This window comes from Myotis nattereri, assembly GCF_964212035.1.
Source record: "Myotis nattereri genome assembly, chromosome: 3".
NCBI classification, from domain to species: Eukaryota; Metazoa; Chordata; class Mammalia; order Chiroptera; family Vespertilionidae; genus Myotis; species Myotis nattereri.
This window is the reverse complement of record NC_138077.1, coordinates 141,463,587-141,489,284: the sequence shown is the minus strand read 5'-3', so window position 1 is coordinate 141,489,284 and position 25,698 is coordinate 141,463,587. Positions and strand designations below refer to the sequence as shown.

The window sequence follows — 25,698 nt, the reverse complement described above, 5'->3', positions numbered from 1 at the left end:
GCCACCTAAATTAACAATTATTTGGAGGTTCATAGGAAATTGATAGATTATTAAATATCCATATATCCTAAGATAGTCTAAATTATGGAAAATTTGAAACTGATCAAATACACACACTTATTATCCTATCTAATAAAAGAGAAACATGGTAATTAGCGTACGACCGCTACCCTTCCCATTGGCTAATCAGGGCGATATGCAAATTAACTGCCAGCAAAGATGGCGGCTGGCAGCGAGGCAGCTTGAAACTAACATGAGGCTTGCTTGCTTCAGTGACAGAGGAAACCAGCGTTCCCCGCCTGCCTTGCTGGCCTCTGAGCCTGCAGTTTGAAACATTGTAACAAATATAGAAGCTAAACAAAACCCCAGAAACCTGTTTTCAGCGAGCCCGGAATCTCAGAGCTGGAGTTATACATTCTTTCGATTATAGAACACAAACAAACTAGATACCTGCTTTCAGCAGCAGAGGCCTCAGAGCTGGAGCCAAACCTCAGAGCTAAAGCTGGCCCAGAATAAAAAAAAAAAAAAGAAAAAAAGGAGCAGTTGGGAGCTTCAGCCCTCAGCCCCTCACCCAGAGTGGCCAGGCACCTCAGTGGGGACCCCCACCCTGAAGGGTGTGTGACCAGCTGCAAACAGCCATCATCCCCTCACCCAGGCTGGCCAGGCACCCCAGTGGGGACCCCCACCCTGATCCAGGACACTCTTTAGGGCAAACCAGCCAGCCCCACCCATGCACCAGGCCTCTATCCAATTTAGTAAAAGGGTAATATGCCTCCCAGCACCGGGATCAGCGGAGCTGAGAGGCCTCCCGGCACCGGGATCAGTGTGACAGGGGCAGCGCCCAAACCCCCTGATCGCCCTGCGGCTCTGTGTATGAAAGGGGGCAGGGCCACAACCTCCCTATCCGCCCTGCTCTGTTCGTGACAGGGGAAAGCGCCCCAACCCCCTGATCAGCCCTGCTCTGTGCCTGATACGGGGGAGCTCCCCAACCCCCTGATCACCCTGTGGTTCTGTGTGTGACAGGGTGCGACGCCCCAACCCCCTTATTGGCCCTGTTCTGTGTGTGACAGGGTGCGGCACCCCAACCTCCCCCCCCCCACGGGCCCTTCTCTGTGTGTGACGGGGTAGAGCCATAACCTCCCCATCGGCCCTGCCCTGAGTGTGACAGTGGCGGCGCCCCAACCCCCTGATCCACCCTGCTCTGTGTGTGACAGGGGGCAGTGCCCCAACTCCCCTATCGGCCCTACTCTGTGAGTGAAATGGGGGAGGTCCCCAACCCCCTGATCAACCCTGCTCTGTGCATGACAGGGTACAGAGCCCCAACCCCCTTGATGGGCCCTGCTCTGTGTGTGACAGGGGGCAGCGCCCCAACCCCCGGATTGGCCCTGCTCTGTGCGTGACAGGGGGTGGCACCACAACCTCCCCATCGACCCTGCCTTGAGTGTGACAGGGGGCGGTGCCCCAACCCCCCAGTCGGCCCTACCCTGAGCATGACTGAGGGTGGCATCGCAACCACCCAATCCGCCCTGCTCTGTGCATGACAGGGGGCGGCGCCCCAACTCCCCAATCGGCCCTGCTCTGAGCCCGACCAGGGGCTGCACCTAGGGATTGGGCCTGCCCTCTGCCACCCGGGAGCAGGCCTAAACCAGCAGGTCGTTATCTCCCGAGGGGTCCCAGACTGCAAGAGGGCACAGGCCAGGCTGAGGGGACCCCCCTTCCCCCCGAGCGCACAAATTTTTGTGCACCGGGCCTCTAGTATTATATATTATATCAAGCATTTATTGTGGGTCATGTGTCAGGTTTAAATAAAAAAGATGAGAAATATCCTATTCCTGGTTCTCATGAAACTCAGTATAAGAAGAAGGAGACGTAGACACAATAAAGTAGAAAATAATGGGTTAAGAATTAAACACAAACAGAGTGCTGAAGAAGAAGAGATGGAGTAATTGATTCTGCATGGAAAAGGAGAGAGGGGTGCAGTTCAAGAAATTTTCAGAAAATCTGAACAAGAAAATCTTGGAGAAGACCTTACACAATGAGCACTATTTCATCATACACGGAAGAAGGAAAGGGGCTTTCTAGATAAGGAGACAGCAGCCCATGTCTCAGGGCATGTCTGTGTATGTCCTAATCAGTATGTCCTACGTGAAGCACTATGGAGACAATCTTGGAGAGCCTGAATAGCAAGGTCTTTGTGGCAGAGAGAGGGAGCATCACAGGATGACATTTTGAAAAGAGACTTGATATTTCCTATAATTCAAGATATCAGACTGAGGCAAAATGAACAAAGCAGGGGAGGTGGCACCTGCGCCAGGCATGAGACAGGCTCTGGGGAAATGGACAGCATTGCTGAGGCCAATTCTCTATGGGTCGGTGAGGTCGATAGAAAACAGTTTTGCTAAAGGGGGTGACAAGCTTAACCATGATTCAGGAATGTTCAGGACTTGGGATTCCAGGAGAAATAGCAAGCCCAAATTAGGTATGTAAAACACAGTGCAGCAGACTGAATAAGGGCCTCCAAAGATAACAGGTCCTAATCTCTGGAATCTGTAAATACTACCTTCAATGATCAAATTAAATTTTGAGATGGAGAGAGATTATTCTGGATTAGCCAGTTGGGCCCTACAAGCAGTAACAAGTATGCTTGTTAGAGGAAGGCAGAGGGGAGCTGACTACAGAGAGAAGAGGAAAAGGCAATGTGACCATGGAGGTAGATATTGGAGTGATGTAGCCACAAGCCAAGGAATGTCAGCAGCAACCAGAAGGTGGGACAGACAAGGAACAGATTCTTCCCTAGGACTCTGGAGAGAGCTGATACCTAAATTTCTGTTGTCTTAAGCCCCCAAATTGGTGGTAATTTGTTACTGGAGTCATAAAAAACTAATACACACAGTGAGCAAACAATCATCTCTCAGGTGCTCTTGGGTGTCACAATCACCAGTCCTGATAAAAATAATTCAGGCACCTCAACCATCAAGAAGTTGAAGTCCAAGTTGAAGCATTAAAGATATACTAGACTACTAAACTGAGTAACTAGCCAAATTTTGGCAATGGGATCCCAATAAAAGCCCAGATTAGGTCAAGATAGATGGAAGAAATGCAAATCACAGCCACCAAATCACAGCACATGGGGAAAGGAAATTCACTCTGAATACTAGGGAGGAAATTAGTAGAGATTCAGCAAGTCAGAGGACATCACTAGGCCACTGAATTTCTGATCCAGGGTGGTGGCTTAACTTTAAGTGCCCATTGGACCTGGGAAGAGGGAAGAGGGGGATGGAAAACATTTACATGCATCCTGGCTCAATCAGGACTGACTCAGGAACTGGATCATGACTAGACCATGAAATCAAAGACATTAGTGGGTCCAGGTGTGGAAAGATTATGGAAATGAGACAGCTGGAACATGGAATGCTAAAAAGCTTCAATTGTATTCATTAGCCCATAAGGGAAATAACTCACAATGAGACCTTTTTTGAGAGAGTGGGAGCAGGGTAGGATTATCCACATCAGACTGTATGGCCCAGTAGGAAGGTAATTGAAACAGCCAAAGCTGGAGCTATAAGAATAAGAAAATGGAGATGGATTAGAAAAATATTTAGAAGACATGGCAGGATACTTGAATATGGAATGAGTGGCTGGTAGGGCATGAGGGCAGCAGGTAAATGACAACACCAATCTTTGAAGTACACAAAATAAAAGGTTATGGTAGAACAGAAAGAATGAGTTCGTCTTTGGCTATGCTGAGTTTAAGGAATTGATGGGTTATGCAATGGGTGACACTAGAAGTCAATGGAACTCAGATCTAAAACTCAGAATCTCCAAAATGTGAGATATTTGAAAAAGTTATCTATAATGTGCTCTTGCATCTTCATCCTCCTGACCCACCACCATAAAAGGGATCCCCAAAAAGTTCCTAAACTTTTAATATTCTAAAAACAACATTTTGAAATACCATCTACTCATAAGAAAAACCTTGCATTGGCAGCACTTAAAAGTAAATGTATTAGACATTTTCTAAGAGGGAAAAAAATTCTTACCATTAGCTATTTTCTTTTTCTGTCTATTAGCTTTGAGGCCATCTGGTGGAATGGACAGCAGAGAACAGCTATGCACGCCTCAGGGGCAGTTGAGAAGGATGTTCGGGGAGGACACCGGGATGGCCTGATGATGGAAAAGAGGGAATACTTCTGAGAGGACATCAAGTTAGACTTTTCCAGAGCAGTAACTACAGATTTACAAAGAGAGCAACAAGCCCAATATGTTCACAAACATAGACACCTGAAAAAAAGGATGAGAAAAAAATTAATAAGGACACAGATCTGTCTGGGAAGAAAATGTATGCTATATATCAGCTCTAGATTCTGTACTCCTTTCTAACAAAATGCTTAGGTGTACAGTGCTCTATTACAGAATGTAAGCAACTCCCCTTCTAGCCTGTAATTTGTCATGGCTCGTACTAGCTGAAATGTGGAAATGGCTTAGAGGGGGAGCATCTGAAATTCCAGATTAGACAGTCTGGGAAGGATGACGTGTGGGAAGGCAGTGAGGTTTACTGTGAAGATGCGGAAGAGTCTGATATAATCTCAGTCCTCAACCAATGAGTTTAGAGATAAATAAAGTTATTTAGCCCCATGATGAAGACCCCACAGCATGCAGAGGTGACAATAAAATAGCACGTCTCTCTTAAGAAGCTTTTAGACTCACAAATATCCAAATTGAATACATAAATGACCTAGTAAAATATATGTAAATAAACAAACATGAACAAATTAGATCTTATGTGTAAGACCTATTATGAAAACACATCTATCACAGTGTCTCTGTCTAAACTTCAAGGTCATGAGAAGTTCAGGCAGTGGTGATATTCCAGAATGGAGGACACTATCAACAAAAGCCAAAAACATACCCAGAATTAATCACACCACCTTACATTTGCATAGTACTCATATAATGCTGCCTCATAACATCTCATCTGATCCCAAGCAAAGTCATGCATATGTTGACTCCCTCAAATATTAACCATGGATTCACTCCACATGTTTTTATATAGTACCTACTATATAAATCATTCTGAGAGAAAATATCTACATAAGCAATAATACCTGCCCTTGGGGAGTTAAGAACTGATTAAGTGAAAAACATAAAACATGGAAATATAAAAATGAAAAATATTAACTGGAAATTTTAAAAAATGGACAGTAACAGGTATTCTTACAAGGCAATAAATGAGAGATAGAGAAAAGAAGGTTGCAGTGGTTCTCAACTTTCTGGCCCTTTAAATACAGTTCCTCATGTTGTGACCCCCAACCATAAAACTATTTTTGTTTCTACTTCATAACTGGAATGTTGCTATTGTTATGAATCATAATGTAAATATCTGATATGCAGGATGGTCTTAGGCGACCCCTGTGAAAGGGTCGTTCGACCCCCAAAGGGGCCGTGACCCACAGGTTGAGAACCACTGGGTTATAGGCTTTTAAGTGCAGAAGTGTATCTGAAGGACAATGGGAAGACATGAACTGAAATGAAGTTCATGAGAAATGGATGAAAGACAGATGAGTGGAAATGTGGGAAGAGGAGATCCCAAATGATTAGAACAAAATAAGTTAAGAAAGAGACTGGTGTGATAAAGTTATGACACTAAGCATAAAAAAAGTTTCCGCTGCAAAACGGAAGATGTTAATGGCAAATGGTGGTAGGACCAAATGCAGATGAGCTGATTGAAGAGTCTGGGCTTTACTTCGAACCACTCTCAGTGTTAATCAGGAGGAAAACATAAACTATGGGCTTTAATCTGAAAGCTACACAGGTAAGAGAGTACTGAATATCTTTGTCTCAGAGGCTAGTTAGAAGGCTGTTTTAGTAATCTAGGCACGAAGCCATGAGTTCCTGACCAAGTAAGAAGAAATAAGATGCCCTAACCAGTTTGGCTCAGTGGATAGAGCGTCGGCCTGCAGACTGAAGGGTCCCAGGTTCGATTCCGGTCAAGGGCATGTACCTGGGTTGCGTGCACATCCCCAGTGGGGGGTATGCAGGAGGCAGGTGGTCGATGTTTCTCTCTCATTGATGTTTCTAACTCTCTGTCCCTCTTCCTTCCTCTCTGTAAAAAATCAATAAAATATATTTAATTAAAAAAAAAAAGAAGACATAAGATGAAAGACGGATGGTTGGGGAAAAAGAGTACCAATGAAGAATGAAAGGATTTGAGGGACTGTGTGGCTAAAAAGGATAAAGGGATAAAGGCTAGGGAAAGTTCAAAATTGTTGTGATCAGTAACCAGGAGAATAAGGATGTCATTACTAAGGCGCTGATGGGCAAGAAGATGGACATAGTTTGAGAAATTATTCTGTTTTGAAGACACTGAAATTGAGGTGGGGATAGTATAACATGGAGGAAATGCCTTCTGGAGAGGAGAAAACAAATGTGAGCTCTGTAGACTGAAGATACAGGGTTAGATGCCATCACTTTGGGAAGAAACTGAAATAATAATACAGAGGTAGAGAAACCATTTAGAGAAAAAATTTAGGTGCTATGGACTCAAAAGGTTTTGGAATGTCTCAAACACACATCACAGTTTCTGACTTAGTGGCAAACTATCAGGAAAAATTCTAAACCAAAATTATTGGGAACACTTCAGAGATGGGATTGGACTTATATAGGGAACATATTTCTCAAACTATGTCAAAGACAAACATCTAACAAGCAAAAGTCATCCTAAAATATCAAACTATCAATTTTATGGTCAGTGATGGCACTAAATACAGTTCTGTGGAATTTAGCTATGTACCTATATTATGGTTAACTAATGACCTGATTTTTAATCACTTAACACCATAACAAAAACAAACAAATAAAAAATCCCAATCACTGTCACCAACAGGGTCTGGAATTTGTAGGGCCTCTTCCCCCTAATCACTGACAACCACAATAACAGCCATTGGCACACATGTTTATGGTTTTGGGGGACCATAAACATTGTAAACTTTAGTGTCAAAAAGCCACAGAAGGTTTCTCAAACTGGGAAGGTAAACTAAATGTTTTCTCGGGTTATTTTCAACCTTCTGAGGAAGGATAGTAACCAGTTGGGGAAATTCTTTAGCAAGTGGAATGGGGAAACTGAGACCCGTAGCTAAACAAACTGGCTGAGCAATTTACAGCCAGAGACAGCAATTACCTCCCTAGAGATAACATCTAGGCCTCAGTCGTGTTTCAGCTCCAGGCCCAGAAAAGCAGCAAAACCAGGTAGGTGAAGCCAGGACTTACTGTACTGACTAATGGCCCCCCTGCCCTGGCACTGACCAATTAGTGGAGACTGGACCCTGAAAGAGCACACCTGGAAAAGCTGATGACTATCCTATTGAGATCTCCCCTAAGATCTCTCCTAAACGCTCAGCCTTTAAAAACCCTCAAAACAAAGAGCCCAGCCTGTGCTTTTTCCCTACCCCACCTCCTCTTCTCCCACAGGCATGAGTCTCCTAAACTCTAAGGGGCCCATCAGACTAGCAACCAGGGGGCAATGGGCAGTGGCAGCTCCTCCCGGGCTAACCCTCCAAACCACCTCCAAGGCCCCCTTTTCTCTGACTTTTTAGAGAACCAAAGCAGCCCCACCTAAGTTCTCCTGTTGAGTCTTCTATCCTAGGCCCTCCCTTGTTTCAATGTCCCCAGCTTTAATAAACATACTCCCAAAATCACAGGGACTCATGTTGTAAAATCTTTCCTGCACAAAGTCAAGAACCAAACACTACCAGCCGGCCCTAGGCAGACCCACTCAGAGCCAGCTCCCCTTTCTGATAACACTTCTGGTAGAGAACACAAAGCTAGAAGTCACATCCACAGCTGCACAGAGTGCTGAAGCTTGCCATTATCTGGGGGAAAGTGATATGGCTTCTGCATACACATAAAAACATAACACTCAAGTCCTATCTTCCAGTTAAAGATGTCCCAGTGTATTAAGAAAAACAATAATTACGCTGCCCTCCTGCCTAATTTCTTCCCCCTCCTGCAGTAACCCACCAAAAATAAGAAGGAAACCACGTTTTCAAATAATAAAATCTAAAAGTAATGCCTAACATTTATTAGTAATTTATTTAGTAATAATGGCCAACGTTTATTTAATACTTATGTATCTGATACTATTCTAAGCTCTTAAATATCTACAAAAAAACATATGTGCTAAGTTCTATTATCACCAACCCCGTATTATAAAAGGAGAAACCAAGGTCCAGAGAGGCTGAGTGAGTTGCCCCAAATTACATCCCTAGTATGAAGTGGAGCCAGGCCTCGAATCTAAGCAGAAGGATTGCAGTGCCTCACTCTCGACCTCCATGCTGTCTGTCCTGTTTCTCAAATACATGCTCCAACACCACATGTCCCATTAACAAAAAAAGTAAACTATTGTTGAAAGACAGTAAACACTGTCTATGACATAAGTGTTTCTTGATTATTTCAAAAATCTCCAAGAGTACTAGATACAAACAAACCAAAGAAAATAGCAATACACCCTCAGACACACACTTTCTAAGCACAGTTTAATTAAAAAGGATTCCAGTTGACTGTAGAAAAACTTTTGACCATTTAGGGTGACCAAAAAGAATAGAGTAAGTGATACTAAAAAACAAGTTGGAAACACTCACTCCTGCGCACCTTTTTTCTTTTCTCCTGACACACATTTATCCACTTTTCAAAGTTGAGTTTGGTCTAAATGCAGTATTGCTTTTAAGAAAACTTCGGGATGTATTCTGCAATTCACCCTCCTGATTTTTCTCCCATTTTCCATGACTGCAGTCTAAATATGTGTTTAAAAGAATGATACAAATGTCTGGCTCGTGGTCCTTTGTAAGCATGACAATTTCTATCAGAAATTGATGTGTCAACCTGTATTTGTAAAGAATACATTTTAATTGAAGGCCTTCCCGATGAACTGAGTTCATTGTAATTTCAATTCTGCTAACATTTGTCTGGATCAAATGTTCTCACTTGGTTAATTCTACCTAAGACATTTACTTGCTACCTTATTTCAAAACATAGAGAACAAGATCCTAAAAACAGCTATTAAAGGCAGAGAAGAAAGCAACCAAGGATAATGAAGAAATGCAATTGTCCATGTGAGTCTACTTCAAAAAAGGAGGGAACAGTTTTTGGATTCACTCTCCCATGATCCTGTGATCATCTGGAGTTGACAATGCAGAACACAAGTTGTAAGTGTGTCACATGGTTCAACCGGACCAAAGTGTCAGAGTGGAGTTCTAAGTCCAGGGTGCCAGAAATGGCATTAAAAGCTTTATCAACAGCTGCCAGAGAGACTGGAAAGGGCCTCAGTCTCACCATGGCCTTATCTATCACATGAGGTCCTAGTAAATCCTTTCTTCATCACCAATGTGGTGTGAAGAATGCTACAGGAAACCTGGGGGCGTGGGTGGTGGTCATGTTTCTCTCCCTCCGTCTGCATCTCTCTTCCCTTCCTAATGCCCAAGTTAATGCTAATATTGAATAAATGAGATCAATAAGGAAACAGTCTTTCAAACTCGGTGTCAATAAGGAGAGCAACAGAAGCCAGAAGCTCGGCATTTAAAGTTTTAAAAACACTAAAGTAAAAAGAAACCTCAAAATCCATTCTGATAAGTGACTCTGGGATTCCATGAAATTTTAGGACTTCTCTGTATTTATAAAAATTGGCTGCTTGGATCTGTGCCTAAGAGAATTAAAAACTGCAGGCAGTCTTAAGCAGCATAAAAGTTTAAGTCATACTTTCTCATTACTGCCTTCTTCAGAAATGTTTTTAATGTCTCATCCTGCACAGAACAGTCTGAGCCAGTGTTTTCCAACAGCACGAAACAGAACTAGCACGCAGAGTAGCTGTTCATGGGGATTCTGAGAAACAAAGATTCTGTGCTCTGATTCTTCCTTCTGGGGAGAACACGGTATAAATTAGTAAATTCAAGACTGAGAAATTCGTACAAACTTTGTGAAGTGCTGTCTACATTTATTTGACCACAGAATGCATTTTCACAAGAAAGCTCTTGGGACACCAGGACTGCATAGAACACAGCTTGGGAAGCACTGCTCTAGACTCCTGAGCTCAGCATCCATGATTTAGGAATCTGACCCCAAATTTCCCTTCGTCACCATCAACACACACAACTCTGATGAGCAATGCAGAACTGACGTCCCAGTTTCCCCCACACAAAGCCCCCGCTCCAGGCAAGTACATCTCCTCCCAGGTCCTGAACAGACACTTGCTCAGACCATTCCCCGTGCTAGAATCTTCAATCTTTTATTCAGTTTAGTCTCTCGGCATTTGAAATTAAACCCCATCTCCTGTGGGACTCTTCCATATAGTGGCATCTTTCCTCTCCCCTGAATTTTGTTAACCCCAAATTAAACAATGCTTGTTTGAAACTCACCTCCGACCTTTATCCCTAGCACTCAAGCCTGTCCTGGAGAAGCAGCAAAGGGGATTGGTGAACACCCTTCCAGCAAGGGACCCAAATTCAAATGCTAGTGCCAGGATACTAGGTTCCCGGGAGAGGGTGGGGGGAAATTTTGTCTCTGAACTTCACCTGTTTCCTCATCTGACCATTGTGCTGTTGTGAAGTTTCAATGGAGGTAACTCCCATGACGCCTTTTCAACATCACTGAGTACAGAAAGCATGCAATATACGTTAACTGTATGACATCCCCGTGATCTAAGGAAAAGACGTACCTCAAACGCTGTGACTGCTGATAATTAGCCCACACGCAAACCTCCACCATGCCCCCTTTGATGCCTACTCTTCAACACTATTCTATGCTGTCACTCGCTTACTCATAGCAAGAGCAACAGAAAAGGCTTGCTCTGGGAGTTTATTAATAAGAAATATCTTAGGTCCCTAAGTCAAATCATCACTGAGAATTCCATTAAGCCATCTAAACTACAATTTGATGTTGGCATGTCTGCGGAAGTTATGTGTGTGTTACAGTGTCATTCATGTGTACATATTTATGTTTTTATCTAAACATGGTTTTAGCATCACCTACATATGCACAGGTCAGTCCATGTAGAATCACTTTGAACATGAAAGAAAGCAGTTTTTGTCTTTTAGTCAAAGGAATAAGTTGCTAAAGCAAAATCTAGATCCTAATTGTTCTTTCATTTCATTTAATCCATTAATGAATACTTTATGGGGAAGAGGGAGGGGCACACATTTTTATCCTATTCTAGCTGAAAATTTCTTAAAATAACAATACATTCAGAACTTCTTTCATTATCAAATAAATGTAAATTAGTTTAACAAAGTTTTAATGGGTGTCATTTAAGGAAAGATCTGAAACCTAAACCTACTTGGTGACATTTCCAGTTATTATCTGTGCTTTCTTTCCTGTATCTTCTTCTATACTTCAAACTCAACATCACTTTCTTTTTTATCTTAGGATCTCATATTGGTTTCATGCCTTCTAAAATATCTTTCATTTTTACTTTTTTGTTAGGTGACTTAATTTTTAAAAATATTTTATCGATTTTTAGAGAGAGGAGAGAGAGAGAGAGAGAGAGAGAGAGAGAGAGACATCAATGAAAGAATGCAAGAGGCAAGAGGGAAGCATCTACTGCCCCTGAACCCCCCCCCCCCCCATCAAGCTGGGGGAGAGGGGCTCATCAAACCAGCAACCCTGGGGTGGATGCTTTATTGGATGATGCCCAACCCACTGAGTAACACCAACCAGGGTAGCTGACTTAATTTCGTTGGAGTTAATTTAATTTCACATACAAATGATCAGTATTGTTACTTTCTCAAGTCTCATTTTCTCTCTTTTCCCCACTTCCTGCCCTACGCTATTTTGTTGAGAAGCATTGCTTTTTGGTGTTTGATGTTTGGTGTTTAAAATGGAAGTGACCATGTAAGCTGCAAACAAATTCCAGCTTCAGATCAACTTGCTTTAGTCGACACTCTCCATGAGATGGAAAGAGCAGATTTTCACCCCCTGCAGCTCTCCCCACCACAGAGTATAGGTACAAAATGGATTAAAAGGTAAACACACAAAATAAAAATAGTTTTGTATTACGGTATATGTTGAAAACTTTCTCCTTGTACATGTGATATTATGTATAAAACATAAGTTATTCATTACATATGTAATACACATGATAAAATATAAATACTTAAACACATACATAGAACCTTAAGCAATTTTACATCTTCAAGGAAATCTAGTGGTAATTCTATTATTTATTCAAATAAGTGAGTTTAAATTTTTTTTGGTCATATATAATTTCAGTATAATAAAAATGCCTTAGTTTTGCAGGATACGTGTTTGATTAGGATACTAACATGCCAAAAAAGGCCCAGAAACCACAGCCTCTCATGCTTTACTTCTTGCTGTCGTTATTTTTATGTAGTACTATTTCATAGAGATAATCAGCGATATGTTAACTTTCTAACCTGTGTTTATTTTTAAAAACACTGGCATTTTTATTTAGACAGGGTTATACTTCTGTTAAATTAAAAGATGATAAGAACATTTATCTCAAGTTCCTTTCCTGCAAATATGTGTGAACTATGGGAGAACCTGGGGATACAATCCCTTTCTCAGAAATTGATAGAAAGCTGGTTCATCTCTGAATCTAACTAAAGGTGAGATTAGTTAATGAAGAACTAAAAAGGATATAAAAATAAAATTGCTTTATCTCAACAGCAGTGTAAACACAGGAATTCAGCATTAGCACAAGACTCTACCAAATACATGGGGTGTGGGAGTCACACTCTCTGGTGGCCCCTCTGCCCTCCTGTCTAACTGTTGCTGATTCCATTTGCTCCCCATGCAAGTGTAAGACCCCACATTTGGCCTGTGGACCTGCCAGTAGCTAAATGGAAAGGATCTGACACCACTTCACCTTTCTTTATAGAAATCATTGACCTCAATTTTCATAATAAATCTCTTTAGAAATGCACTTGTTTTTAAATAATCTAGGAGAGAGATGTCAAATTATTTTGAGATAGCTCTTCCATCACTTAACAATTCCTGCAGAGTGCCTGCCATGGGCCCAATTATGACTTCGATCACATTTGGGGGAGAACCTACTGAAATCCTGTTATAAGCCCCTTTTATTCATCCAGGACACCTACAAAAGAGCTTACCATAGCCTCTTCAACCCCAACCATCAAAGCTCTCATTCTAACCACCCCATCTCTTCCCCGGCCTCCTTCACCCTCACTCCAGCACTCATTCTGATGTGTTCTGCTACACACCAGGCCAGCATTTCTTAAATTTGAGTAATCTACAAAAGTTTCCACATACTCCCAGAATTGACCTAAAATATTCTATTAGATCTTCAAAATATGTACACCAGACACAACCTCCTTAAGCTTCTAAGCCTTATACAATTAAAAAGCGAAAGTAAATGTCTAAGAAAATTTCAAGAAATGCTATAAAACACAATTTAACACTATTAAGTGCATGTGATAGAGGAGGTTTGGTTACAACAACTGTGTCACTTGCAGCCTGACTATGGCACTCATGCTACAACCAAGATTCCTTTGATACAAGGGTGCTTGCGTTACTAGGGCAGCAGGATGGCTCAATTCTCTTGTCACTTTTTCTCTCACTTCTACCAGAAAAGGGTGTCATCCAGCCTAAACCTGGTAGAAATTCTTCATTTATAAATCAATCATTAGCAAGGAACAAAGACTACCACTTATGGGTTGGCACAAAGGTAAACACAGGTGCTAAAGTTTTCTGGGAAGATGTTGTTGTAACATTACCATTCAGATGATTCAGAATGTGTTTACATCAGGTTACTATTATCAAAATGAAAACACAAAGTTCAGATACTCTGGAGAGAAGTGAAGTGAAGTCCCTGAGGGTATATGCTCTGGACAGAGGACTCCTGAGCACAACCTATGGCCACCTCTCCAGATCCACTCCCCATCCTTACTCTCAATCCGGCTACCATATGGGAAAGCAATATGATGAATCGTTTCCTCATGTGGAGCAAGGTCTTACTTTCCAAGATGTTCAGCATATAAAAATAAATTCTTGGAAGAGACCACAGTGTCTTTAATCCAAATAGTACATTTTTAACTCTAGAATCTCAGGCATGAGGACGGGGAAAGAGAGAAAGGGAGAGAGAGGAAAGAGGAAGAAGAGAGATTTATTTACAAATTTCTAGAAAAATATTGCTCAATCCCCATTGCTCTTTAATAACAGCACATTCAAATGCAATTCTTTTCATCTCTCCATCAACAGCATTTTGACTATTAATGTCATTCCCCCAAAAAATGCCAATTTATATATGCCTCATGTTAAGTACGCACATACATGGGCGCAGAGGTAAGCTGGGAAGGAGAAATTTATCTCTCATTATCTGTAGCTGAAGGCAGAGACCATGATGGAGGTGGAGGTAGAACAGTCCATCCCCAAGAGGACACATAATCTCTCTCACTCCAAAATGTTTTAACCTCGGGCTAATAGGAAACAGCTATATTCTCAAATTTAACTCACTAACCTTTTCACAAGGTCTACTGTGTGAGATTCATTTTGGATCCTACACCTTTCACGAAAGCTAAACTGCAATAAATAATCACAATATTGGCAGCAGCACTAGTAATAACACAGCCAATGCGTGTTGTACTGGCATGTGTCATAAGGGCTTTAGATTTTCTCATCTAGCTCACAGCTCTGAGGTATGCAAAATTTCCACAAGTGACAATGTTGTCCCATTTTAAATATTTACACACAGCTACTCCTGTAAGTTTAAATATTAAAACTAGGGTTTTGAAAATGTTATTAGCATGCTCTGACACAGAAAGGCAACCTTGGGCTCAATATATTATCCATTTATTCATTTACAATTTATTTATAAATTATTAAACAGATACAAAAATATTGAAGACAAGTGTAATAAAAAACTTTTTAAAACTATGGACACTATAGCCCTGGCCAGTGTCACTCAGTTGGTTGAATGTCATCCCATGCACCAAAAGGTCTCCAGTTTGATTCCAGATCAGGGCACATGCCTAGGTTGTGGTCTCAATCCACATTGGGGATGTGCAAGAGGCAGCAGATCAATGTTTCTCTCACTCTTTCTCTCCCTTCACCTTCCTCTCTCTTTAAAATCAATAAAAACATATTTTAAAAATAGTGGTCGGCCAGGGCTGCCATAACAAAGTACCATAGACAGGGTGTTGCAAATAACAGAAATTTATTTTCTCATGGTTCTGGAGGCTGGAAGATCAAGATTAATGTGCCTGCCGGGTTAGGTTTTTATGAGGCATCTCTCCTGGACTTGTAGAGGGCCATCCTCTAGCTACTTCTTTCAGGTGTTCTTCCCTCTGTGCTTGTGTGTCACTGAATATCTTTTGTGTGCCCAAATTTCCACTTCTTGTAAGGACATCAGATTGGATCAGGACCTACTCTAAAGGCCCCATTTCAACTCAATCATCCATATAAAAATCCTACTTCCAAAGAGCATCACATGAGGTACTAATGGTTGGGACTTCAACATAAATATGGGGGGGATACAATTCAACCCATAATAGACACCCATATCACACTTCAGTTAAATAAATTGAACATGTGTAGTCCCTCTGTGGTATCCTCCTAGATCACAATCCTCATCCCTCCCGGTAACCACTCTTCTGATTTGTGTTTTGAATTTCTTAATAGTTTTACCAACTATATTTGTATGTTTTTACAACTTTAGTTTGTTCTCAAAAAGAACCATTTAAAGCAATGAATTTCCCTCTAAATATTGCTTTGGCAACATCTTCCAGAGACTTTGATATATTGGATATGGTTTATAATTATTTCAAAATATATTCTGCTTTGACCAATGAGTTATTTAAAAGTGTGTGGTTCAATTTCCAAATGTGGAGGAATTTTCTAGAAGGCTTTTTATTATGAACTACTAATTTAATTTTGCTGTTGTCAGAGAACATATCTTGTATGATTTCAATTCCTTTTAAATTACAGAGACTTATTTGATGACTCAGCATATGGTCTTACATTTGGAATTAAAATAATGTTAACAATATCATCACTATGTTGATTCAAAATACCAGTCACTTATAGGATTGCTTATGTAAGTAGAAGCAAGCTGAAAACAATTTTTTTTTAATTAGGTGAAAGTTTGACTACTACTTATGGAAAATGGACAAAGCATTTCTTTTCATGGACACAAAGTGCTGACTAAAAGAGGCTGAAGATAGTATAATCATATCTTAGAACTACACCTTTAAAATATTTTTAATAAATTTTTTATTGATTTCAGAGAAGGGAGAAGGAGAGATAGAAACATCAATGATGAGAGAGAATCATTGATTGGCTGTGTCCTGCACGCCCCTTACTGGGGATTGAGCCCACAACCTGGGCATATGTCCTTGACCGGAATTGAACCTGGAACCCTTCAGTCCACAGGCCAATGCTTTATCCACTAAGCCAAATGGGCTAGGGCAGAACTACACCACTTTTAAGCAAATGGTACAATTTCTAAAACAAATACTAATCCCTTACTCTACCTCTAGGTGTCATGTACTGGGTAATATCAAGAGATCAACAAATTATCTTAAAACTTATCCTACGGCAAATTGAACTGAACCAGTATTTGAGATTTCTTTAAGAAATAGCCCGAAAAAGAGACTAACATCAAGGCTTACATAGAGGAGAATAAAGGGTAAAGGGGGGCCAAATATATAGTGATAGAAGATGATTTGACTTCGGGTCGTGGGCACACAATGCAATATATGGATCATGTGTCATAGAAATGTGCACTTGAAACCTACATGATCTTATTAATTAGCTAGAGGCCCAGTGCATGAAATTCGTGCACGGGTAGGGTCTCTAGACCTGGCTAGTGATCAGAGCCGATCGGGGCCTTCCGGCTGCTGTCCAAGGCCTTCCTTCTGGCTGCCAACTGGGTCCTTCCTTCGTTCTGCACTGCCCCCTGATGGTCAGCGCACGTCATAGTGAGCGATTGAACTCCTGGTCGAACTCCTGAGAGGACACTTTGCATATTAGCCTTTTACTAGTATATATATAGAGATGTCACCCCGATAAATATAATTTTTAAAAAAGATTTATATAAAGGTTATATACCATAAAAATGTAAACCTTTTTTTGAAAGGTTTCCAAATACATCACAGGACAAACAAGTATATAAAACCACTGTTATATTTCTAAAAACAATGGTAACTTTAAAATATTTTCTTTAAGTGAAAAAAAAAAACACTCCAGGCTTACTTGTCTTACTATAAGTACTGTCATTTGGTTAAATACAGTTTCCCCAAAGCTATCTAAACACCAGGATTCAGAAGTAAACCTTACTTGGATGAGTTTCTAATAAAGGACTTGACTGACATATATTTAAAAAAAAAAAAAAAAGAAGAAGAAGAAAAGAAAAAAGCTAGGCAATAGCCTCAAAGGAAGGGGCTAAAAATGTTTTAAATTTTCAACCTGGGGATAAACATGAATTAGGAGAAACACAAATGTTTCCTAAATACTTTATATCATACAGCTAAGTAGAGAGGATTCTTAATGTCTAATCTTTAAACTTCTTTAAAGATAAATTTCCATAAGTACTATGGAAATAGCATACTCTAATTTTGGAAATAATCATGGTCACTACTCACATGTTTGCAATCACCCTTTCAAACAAGATTCCAAAGATGCAGCTTCTGGGGTTGCTGCGTTCCAACATCTTATTGGTAATATTGTATGCATAGAGCTCTGGTTGGACTGTGCTCGTACAGGTTCAAACATTCCTCTGGTGAGCCTGTGTTAATGAAAATTCTCCTTTGGACCGCTGTGACAGAAACCTGTGGCAGAGCCAGAAAGCAGCCTCATGCATATCTGCAACTGTACATTTTTCAGGCATTACATTAGGTTTTCTTATACAGTCCCCTATTAAAATGGTTTAAATTCCAACCAAGCCTTGGGAAACAGAGCGCACACTATCTCAAGCCTTTCCACAGCATCTGGCAATGAGACCCGAGTGGTCAAATGAGAAAACAAAAGTGGTTCCAACTCATGTTGGGGAGGCAAATCAAGCCTTCCTATGGGATCAAGGGGCAAAGCCTTTTGTTATCATCGATTGTGAAATTTCTTATGACAATTTTGATTTTACAAAATTAGGTTTAGGCCATAGCCTGCAGGTAATTCTCTATTGCATTCTGGATTAATTCACCTGTATGGCTAATTCCTGTCAAAATGACAAAGGACGATTGATTTTTTTTGGTGAGGTATCCTTATCAATAGCAATGTCCAGGGACTGATTGATGGGGTGTTAGAGGAAAGGACCATTAATTGATTTGTAATAAATAAAGCAGAATCTCTACTTATGACCAGCAATTGAAAAAGGCAGCTCTTTATTCATTGGTAAATGTTTTTCATCTAAAATGTATAAAGCAGTCCAACTCAACAATCACTCAACTTATTAATATAACAACTTTATTAAAGCAATTCCCACTGACACGGCCCAAGTTAAAGGCCACTCAGCTCAGTCATCATAATATTAAATAAGAAAAAACTTAAAAGTCTCATGGAAAATGTCACTCAAAGTTACATTGTGGTGTAATGGAAAAACCTGCAACTCTGGAATCAGATGATTCAAATTCCAGCTTGGCACTTATTAAGCATTTTCCTAAAATTGTCTGAGTCTCAATTTTCTCATTTCCAAAATTGGTAAACCCCTACTTTGCAGAGTAATTGTACTGAATGAGGTAATAAATGTAAAATGTCTAATAAATAGCATAGAATACAATAGTTGCTTAATAGCCAGTTTTATTAGTATTATTGCTTTGAACAAAACCATAAGAGCAAATCATTTTATCCTTTGTCCATGTCCATATTAAATTAACAGGGCAAAGTAAAAAATTCATGTAATGGGCTTCTATTATGCTCTTCTTCACTTAAAATAAAAATAAAAAAAACAGCATTTTTTAGCAATAAAATTGTATTATTAAAATATCCTTAATAATATATATTTGGCTTTTTGTGTTGTTGATTTTGCTTTCATAAGGAAACTGAAAGCAATACTGGATTTTTATATTCATTTATAATATTTAGGCATAGGTTTCTAAGGTCTTCCAATTACATGGATTTTAACTATTCTTAACTTAACAATAGTAAGTGCAGCTCACGGCTGCTTGGGATCTACCACCACCTCAGCAAAGATGAGATAAGCCAATGTGACTGCAACCTGGACTCAAACAAAAAGTTGATTGCTCTTGAATTTCCCTCTTGTAAATACTGAGGGAGAAAGAGCATTCGTGCCAGCAGACTGGAGATGAGGAAAAGAAAAGGAAAGAAAAACACAGAGAGAGAATACCAATACTACACACCACCAGCGCATTCAGTGCTGATCCTGGAAAACACTCTTGGCAAACTGTTCAAAGAATGGTTGTAAAAACCCAGAAAAGAAAGTGGCAATCCTGGCACACAGTGGGGGTTCAACAGAGACAAGACAAGCCTCATTTCTTTCTCTGACAAGGCTAGTGGGCTGGCAGACCAGGGATAGTCACTGGATAAAATTCACTTGAACTCGAGTAAGAAACCTAACAAAGGTTCTCATGCCAACGCACAAAATGTAAAAATATGGGCTGCATGCTAGGGCGCTTAGTTACACGGAACATTTTAATCAGTTGGCATCAACATCCAATAGTTGCCATTCTGTGCAAGTTTCCTAGAGATATTTTGTCTTTGGTCCTATGGCTTCACCATTTTTTAACCAATGACTCTGAAGCCTATAGAGGAATATTTACATTTTCAGATTGCATTATTGTTTTTTATCCCAACACCTATAGGCAATATTACTCTTATCTTTGTAACTATTCAATGAGGGAGTTTAAACATTTTATTTTCCATTTCACAAATGAGGAAACTGAGATATTGCAGTTATTTTACTCAGTTCAAATAACAAAGCTAGAAAATAGTAGAGCTGGAATATAGCCTCAAGTTTTTTGACTTCACATTTTGACCAAAGCCTGGGACAAGAAACAACTACAGATGCAGGATCCAAACAGACCTTGACAAACAGAAGTGAGTGGAAATATTTGAGAAATGACATGAATAGAGTCCCAGATGGGTACCATTTTGTCATCATTCAACATAGTGAGATTTATGAAATGGTAAATTTGCTAATCCAAGTTACATTTCATATCTAGAGTAAAAAGAATTAGTTACCCCCTTCACTCCGTTGGTCACAATCTTCCTGGGCAACAGCATTCAACCTTTTGGGTAAATTGTAAGAGGGATAGAGGATAACTAGAAAGCATTTATCACAATGTTGAAGGAAGAAGAAATCATATTTCTTCTATCAAGAATACTAGAAGAAATGATAGCTGTTAAATTAGAGAAATGGCAACAATGACTAGGAAAGATAAGAGACCAACAGCTATCTTCAAATATATGTCACAAGTTAAACTATGTATGTCATGAGGGGGGAGAAATAGACCAATAATTTATTAGATTTTGTTAAGGAAGTGACGTATATCACTGTGGGTAATATGTGAAAAAATTTATTAAAGGAGTTCATTGTTATACCAATTGTAGGAGCTGTGTCTGTTGTTTGGCCAGAAATTGCTATAGTTCAAGCAGGTGAGCCATTGAGAAGAGGAGCCAGATATGAAGGGAGGTGAAAAAGGAAAACATGTCTCTCACCAACCACATCATGGGTGATGAGGTGGGAAAGGTGCCTTTACTGCAAATCTGCACACTTTGTCCAGGACCTGGAGAATCCAACAGAGATGTACAGGAGATGGAGGAGGGGAGACCCAAGGGCAGCCCCACACCTGCCCTGGGGCCCAGAGATAAATGATAATACATGTGAGCTGCAAAGTGCCTGGCTCCCTACTCCAATCTTCAGAGCATGAAAACAGGCTGGCCCTTCCCTTCTGCCTCCAACACATTGCACACATTTCTCTTGTGCCCCAAATTAGCCAAGGACTACACAAGGGAATTGTGTGAGAAAGGGATTCTGCAAATTATAGTTTTAGTTTAACTAAGTGGGTATAGTACAAAGTCGCCATAAATGGAAACTTGACAGATTTCTGACCAATATAAACATGTGAAGTATCCAAAGACTAAATGGACTTAGGAAAGTAGTGGGTTCTCTGTCATCAATTGTACTCAAATAGGATGACATTTGGAAGAGATGTTATCAGTATAAAAAGTGATTCGCCCATCAGATGTGATAGAAGATCCTTTTCCACCTGGCAGAGATAGATGGAACCATTATTCTTATACAAGCCATACGATGTTTAAATGAACTATATGTTCATGGTTTGGACATGCAGCCATTACATAAGAAAACAAATCCGAGAACCTGAAATCCAGAATTATAAGATTTAAAGTTCATCCAGTAGTGAGTTATAAAATTCAAAAATGTTCACAATAGACATAAAGGAATATCATTTCTTTTTCAATTTAGTGTTATGTAGTTCAGACTCCCAACCACATGGGTAGCACCTGTGAAAGGTATATTGTTGCTTAGGTTATAATATAAAAAACCCGATAACATCTCTGACACAAAAAGGTACCAATGGTGGCATCTTCCTGAGCTTTCAACTCACTGGGGCTGAGGCTAAAGCCCCCTTCTCCCTCTTTTACTCCCTCCAAAGAAACTCTAACAGGAAACATCTTTTCTTTCTCCTACCAGTACCCCCTGAACTAGACATAAGAGTACAACAACAGGAGGAATAATCATGGAGGCAGCTTGCATCTAGAACTTGTAAATCCTGCCAAGGGGCCTGCTCTTAGTTCTCACCCTGATCAAATGCCAATCAAGCCTGGACTTCCAAGATCCAAGGCAGGAGGTACCAGATCCAAGTCAACCAAATGGAGGGTTATGGCAGCCTACCAAAACAACAACAAAAAAAACATGAAAAAGTCTCCAAATCACGAAAGAAAAATCCATATTTGAGCATATGTTCGATTGCCTAAGCCAATAATTTCTAAACTTGTGAAGCCGTACATGCCCTTTGGCATCTAAATATCATATTCTTGGATCAACTTTTATAACACAGTTTCTCCTTATCCAACTAATTCACAGCTACTGAAGTTTTTTGCCCCACAATATCTTAACTTCAGAACTTTTACAAACCATTTTACATGTTAGATGCCATCTTGCTTTTTCATTTTAAAATGTAACCCCTTCTTCTACTTCTTACCCTTTCCAATACGTTTCTTTGTCCCAGCTTCCTTTGGTCAAAAACCAAAGGCAAAACTCACTAGGTAAACAGATACAGTGGGGAGGGTGAGAATCTAACTTAAATCAATACTACCAAAATCTAGTTTGCGGTATTTTTCCAGAAAATGTGGTCTAACAGCTTACACTGAAGCAGTTCAAATACCTCCTGCGGGTGGCATTGTACCAGCTAATGCCATATGTATAGAAGTCACCAGCTAATGCATTCAATGCTAGCTAGAATCTGCACATTAATGAAATTCCCTACTAATGCTGCAGACATGCCCACAGCTTTATTTCTTTTAGCATGATATAAATGCATTTCAGGCTCTGAGTTTATGACCTGTGCTGATTTTTTTTTTTTTGATGGCTGAGTTACACCCACCAGGACAACATAACATCCAGGCAGCAACCCCAAGGGCAATGTGAGGAGGATTTTCTGATTATGTCATCAAACAGGAAACCTCATGGAGACTCTGGGATTAATGTATTTTCCACTGGAGCTGAAAGCAGGCAGGATGTAGTCATTGGAAGGGAGAGAGGGAGGGGAAAATGTTGGTAGGGGTGGAGGGAGTGTCTTTAATATGACATTCAAAGAAATCACTCATATTTATTTACATCTTAAGCCTTCAAGCAAATAAAGGTTTTAAAACTTCAGTAGAATGTGGTAATAAGCAAATTATATAAGCACTGGATATGAATGCACCCCACAAAGAGTTTCTCTAAACCATGGCACCATTCTTGCTCCAGATGGCATGGAAAATAATTCATAAATGACAAAAGTTCAATGGGTGGACGGCAGCTGTTCAGTCCCAGCTCTTTGGCCACCCACTTCAGTAGAACTGAAAGCTTTCAATCAACTCTTTTCTCTCACAGGGGCTTCAAACAGCATCAGAACATGTGTACAATATGTCCTCAGAAAGCAGTTGGCCAAATATGGAAGATTATAAAATTAAGTTAAGTAGAAATGAAAAATACAAATACATACTGTTTTCTCCAAAATCCATAATACCAAGCAGGGACTAATTACAAAGGATTTCGAGTTTTGCATGATCTTCTTTTTCCCCTTGTACTCACAGCTTCCTTTCATGCAGAATGAGAAGCATCTCGAATTTTGACAGTATTATTTTAATAATAAATAGTCAATATTGTTCTTGCCTCTCTCCCTTCATTTACTTCTAAACTCCTTACATGAAGAAAGCATTCCAGCTTAACATGGGCCAACTGCTACTTTGAAAGCCGGTGTCACTGATTTTATATTCTGGTTCTGAGCCTTCAAATGAGGCAAACACATTAGGACCGCCATACAGCAAAATAAACACTTCCCATCCTTTTAGTCCAGAAAGATTGCTCAGTTGCCATTCAAGTCTAAGTACTCTTTTATTTTATTTTTTATTTCAGAGAGTAAGGGAGAGGGAGAGAGAGAGAGAAATATCAATGACTAGAGAGAATCATCGATCAGCTGCCTGCTGAACACCCTCTACTGGGCATCAAGGCATGTGCCCTAACCTGGAATGGAACTGTGACCTCCTGGTTTATAGGTCAATGCTCAACCACTGAGCAACACCGGCCAGGCCAAGTCTAAGTAAATCATTCACACACACACACACACACACACACACACACACACACACGCCCATGCACAAAGGTGAATAGAAATAATTATATTAACTAAATTATTTGAGTTACTTAAAACCAAACCAGATTGTAAAACAAATACAACCTAAACAGTCTGCCACTTTAGAAAGAAACAATTTCAAGCATGGCACGCATAAGAGATGAGGTTATTATTTAAGCAGAGAAAAACGTTTAGGATAGCCAATATTGTGAAGCCATATGCTGGGTCAATTCTTTCACTCGCACTCTTCATCGACGATGGAAACTTTCTAACTGTTAACCTGACCAGTTTGAATTGGATAGAATGTGGAAGGATGATAAACAGCTGACACCCTTGTAAGCTCCCAAACACAGTAAGCTAAGATTACATCACTGAAGGCACCAACACACCCACTCACTCCTTTCTGCTTTTAAGTCCTCTCCATATACTAGTACAGATTTCTGAAAGGAGGCGGGTTGCTAGGGCACCAGAGGTGAGTAACATTTCCTTCACCCTTATACTATGCATGGGACTAGTGGGGGAAAAAAGGACAGAACAAAATCAGAACAAAACCTTCATAAAGCAAAAAGTATCTTATTAAGCTAACCTACAGTAAATAATTTTAAGTGAAGATGTTTATGATCACAAAAAAATTTTAAAGAACAACCAGCACTGGTTGAGAACAAGTTGTTCTCCAAGTTCATGTTCCTTTTCATATAAGCTCTTGGAAGTCTGCTTGTCCAGCCATTTCTTAAAATTACCATTGAGATAATTGTGCATTATTATGTGTAATAATTTGTCTATTATTTTTATACATTGTTTTAGTCATTAATCAGTAAATGAGAAACATAAGAATTAGAGAAAATCAGTCAAATTTGTATGCTTGCAGGGAGCAAGGTCAAGAGAAATAGTAAAACCAATAATCTTCCATATCTTTTTTTAAACAGATGTTTTCTATACTTCCTAGCTGTTACCAAGGATTAAAAAATCAGAAAGTAGTTTTATTCTCAAATAGTAAAGGTATTTGGACACCTACCCAGAGCTGGGCAATAGATACGAAGATCTGAAAAGTGTTCAAATTATTCTGAAGATACTATAAGGATTAAATTTCATACCAAAGAAGTTTTATTCACTGTGCAAAATATGTCTAGTTAAAAAAATTATTCAAAACCCAGGACTGAATACATTCAATCAAGCTGTCAAAGAACAAAGACCTGTTGTCTCTTTTCTTTGCCTCAAGGAACTTGGACAGACAGCCACCAGACAGTCTGCTGAACTCCATGCGGCCTTCAGGAGTGAATTTCTGTAGGACAATCTCTTGACTACAAAATGAACATAAACAAGTAGTTCTGTAACTTAAGTCTCTCTGTGTTAGGGTTTTACACCAAATTAGTTTGAGTCTGTGGCTGCTCCTTACCAGGTCCACTCACCAAAGATACAATCTATCAAAACCAGCAGCACAATGATTTAATAAAATTACAGTTATTTAGAATACCAATTATGAAACAAGGTGAAATTACAGTGGCCAACGTTATTACATGCATTAAAGCAAACAACATAATACATAGCTGGCTATGTGGAATTAGAACTCTCTCTCTCAGAGTTTACAAAGCACACTATCCATACCAGAACCTCTACTGGCTTTGAGATCTGGCTACCTTTTATGGCAATAACCTAATTCATGCTGTCTTAATCCAAATAAACAGATTAGTAAAAGCAGATCATCACTACGCACTTCAAGACTTGCCATTAAGCTACAGTAATCAAGACAGTGTGGTACTGAAAGAAAAGAAAAGAAAAATCAATGCAACAGAATAGAGTCCAGAAATAAACTCCCATAAATATAGTTAACTGATCTTTGACAAAGGAGAAAAGGCAATACAATAAAGCAAAGACAGTCTTTTCAACAAATGGTGCTGGAACAACTGGTCATCCACATTCAAAA

General features: G+C 39.9%; 1 long non-coding RNA gene across 3 annotated transcripts in view; it reads right to left on the bottom strand.

Annotated features, from left to right (window-relative positions):
- Positions 1–25,698, bottom strand: part of LOC308516060 — a 386,889-nt gene that overhangs the window by 86,685 nt on the left and 274,506 nt on the right. For all 3 annotated transcript variants that reach the window (XR_013995694.1, XR_013995695.1, XR_013995696.1), the window contains 2 exons: positions 4,041–4,164; positions 3,463–3,559 (listed from right to left, as the gene is read on the bottom strand). This is a non-coding gene — a long non-coding RNA (uncharacterized lncRNA). The remainder of the gene's footprint in view (positions 1–3,462; positions 3,560–4,040; positions 4,165–25,698) is intronic.